Raw genomic sequence first — 2,470 nt, forward strand, 5'->3', positions numbered from 1 at the left:
TCGTTATCATGTTCCCCCTATCTCTCTTGTCCTCCAATGTCGTTAGGTCGATTTCCCTTAACCTCTCCTAGTAGGACATACCCCTTAGCTCTGGGACTAGTCTTTTTGCAAACCTTTGCACTTTCTCTAGTTTCTTTACGTGCTTGGTTAGGTGTGGGTTCCAAACTGGTGCCGCATACTAAAATATGGGCCTAACATACACAGTGTACAGGGTCCTGAACGATTCCTTATTAAGATGGTACAATGCTTTTCTTAGGTTTGCTAGGCGCCCATATGCTAAGCAGTTATATGGTTGATGTGCGCCTCAGATGTGCCTGGTGTTATACTCACCCAAAGATCTTTTTCCTTGAGTGAGGTTTTTAGTCTTTGTCCCCCTAGACTGTACTTCGTCTGCGGTCTTCTTTGCCCTTCCCCAATCTTCATGACTTTGCACTTGGTGGGGTTGAATTCCAGGAGCCAATTGCTGGACCAGGCCTGCAGCCTGTCCAGATCCCTTTGTAGTTCTTCCTGGTCCTCGTCCGATTGAATTCTTCTCATCAACTTCACATCATCTGCATCATCTGTGTGTGTGTGTGTGTGTGTGTGTGTGTGTGTGTGTGTGTGTGTGTGTGTGTGTGTGTGTGTGTGTGTGTGTGTGTGTGTGTGTGTCTGTCTGTCTGTCTGTGTGTGTCTGTGTGTGTGTCTGTGTGTTTACCTGGAGTTTTACATGGAGAGGGTTTCGGGGGTCAACTCGTGCTGGCCGCACGCAAGCTGACGTACGAGCCACAGCTCAGGTGGTCAGGTACTGACTTTAGGAGCCTGTCCCCCCTTCTCTCTCTCTCTCTCTCTCTCTCTCTCTCTCTCTCTCTCTCTCTCTCTCTCTCTCTCTCTCTCTCTCTCTCTCTCTGTGTATGTATTATGTAATAAGAACATAAGAACATAAGAATGTAGGAACACTGCAGAAGGCCTACTGGCCCATACGAGGCAGGTCCTTATCAAAACCATCTCTACCTAAAGCTATTCAAGAAATAACTCCCGTAACCCATGACACCAATCAAACCCAGCCCCTCCCACTCATATATTTGTCCAGTCTCTTCTTAAAGCTACCCAAGGTCCTGGCCTCTATCACCCCACTGGGAAGACTGTTCCACGCATCTACAACTGTTAGAAAACCAGTAATTACCTATGTCCTTTCTAAATCTAAATTTATCCAGCTTATATCCATTATTTCTGGTTCTTACCTGGTTCGACACCCTCAGTACTTTATTAATATCTCCCTTGTTTATGCCTGTCATCCACTTATACACTTCAATGATATCTCCTCTCATTCTACGCCTCTCCAGAGAGTGGAGATTTAAGGCTGAACTCGTCCGAGCGCAAAGCATACGAACTTCCCAGGTAATTAAAAAAATTATGTGTCGGGTATGTCTTGATGGCCATACCCCGAGGAGCCGAGGCCCCAAGTGCCACTTAGTACGACAGACACCCTTTTATATTAATAATCGCGAACAAGCCATATAAGATGCAAAACAACCACGGGAAGACTCGAATGATAGCTCTAGGCCTTTCATCAAGGGTTTGCGATGCACGTCCGGTTAGGCGGACTTGAGTCTTGGAAGTAGAAAGTGCAGAGTACAGTGAAGGAAGATGGGGATGCTGGAGGGTCAGCTGAACTGTAATGTCAGCGCACTTCTGGTAGCACAGTAACTGACTGATAGTGATTGTGTTTTCTTCTTTATCGGGTTATATAAGGGTCAAGGAAATGTCAGGAACAATTTCTTCAGCCTCAGAGTCTCCGGGGAGTGGAATAATCAGAAGCAACAAAGATCAATTCATAACTTTCATGAAAGCTATGGCAAAGAGAGAGTGAATCCAGTCACGCCCATATCAAGGGGCATGGCCAGGAGCTGCGGCACCACCTCTGCAACCACAAATAGGTGAGTACACAAGGGGCTCATAAGGTCTTGAAACGCTAGACCACCTGCTGGTCGACCTCGTCTATCTTAAGACGCACACTGAACTGCTATGGAGAGTCAAAAACAGAAACATTATTATTATTAGTAGTAGTAGTAGCAGTAGTAGTAGTAGTAGTAGTAGTAGTAGCAGTAGTAGTAGTAGTAGTAGTAGTAGTAGTAGTAGTAATAGTAGTAGTAGTAATAGTAGTAGTAGTAATAGTAGTACCAATAATGTGTTTCCTATATGTATGATGAAGGTGCTGTGATGTGCGCGGAGGTAAATTGTAAACACACTCACTCCACCTCTCTTCTCTTTCTCTTTCTCTTTCTCTCACTCTCTCTCTCTCTCTCTGAGGTTCAATGTGGAAGATGAGATTTTAGTGTTGACAAGAGCAAATTAATGCGTATTGGACATAACAATCTAGCATAAATACAAAATGTTTGTCAACAATCTAATCAAAACATGAGAAGGCAAAGATCTTGAAGGAAGTAATCATAAGCAACGACCTTCAAAGGTGCCAAACAATGTCTAACTG

General features: G+C 44.4%; 1 non-coding gene across 1 annotated transcript; it reads right to left on the reverse strand.

Annotated features, from left to right (window-relative positions):
• Positions 1-1,337: 1,337 nt before the first annotated feature.
• On the reverse strand, positions 1,338-1,472 carry LOC138852843 (U11 spliceosomal RNA). The gene has a single exon (XR_011392122.1). It is a non-coding gene; the product is annotated as a U11 spliceosomal RNA (small nuclear RNA).
• Positions 1,473-2,470: the final 998 nt, after the last annotated feature.

The sequence above is a fragment of the Cherax quadricarinatus genome, chromosome 17 (genome assembly GCF_038502225.1).
Source record: "Cherax quadricarinatus isolate ZL_2023a chromosome 17, ASM3850222v1, whole genome shotgun sequence".
NCBI lineage: Eukaryota > Metazoa > Arthropoda > Malacostraca > Decapoda > Parastacidae > Cherax > Cherax quadricarinatus.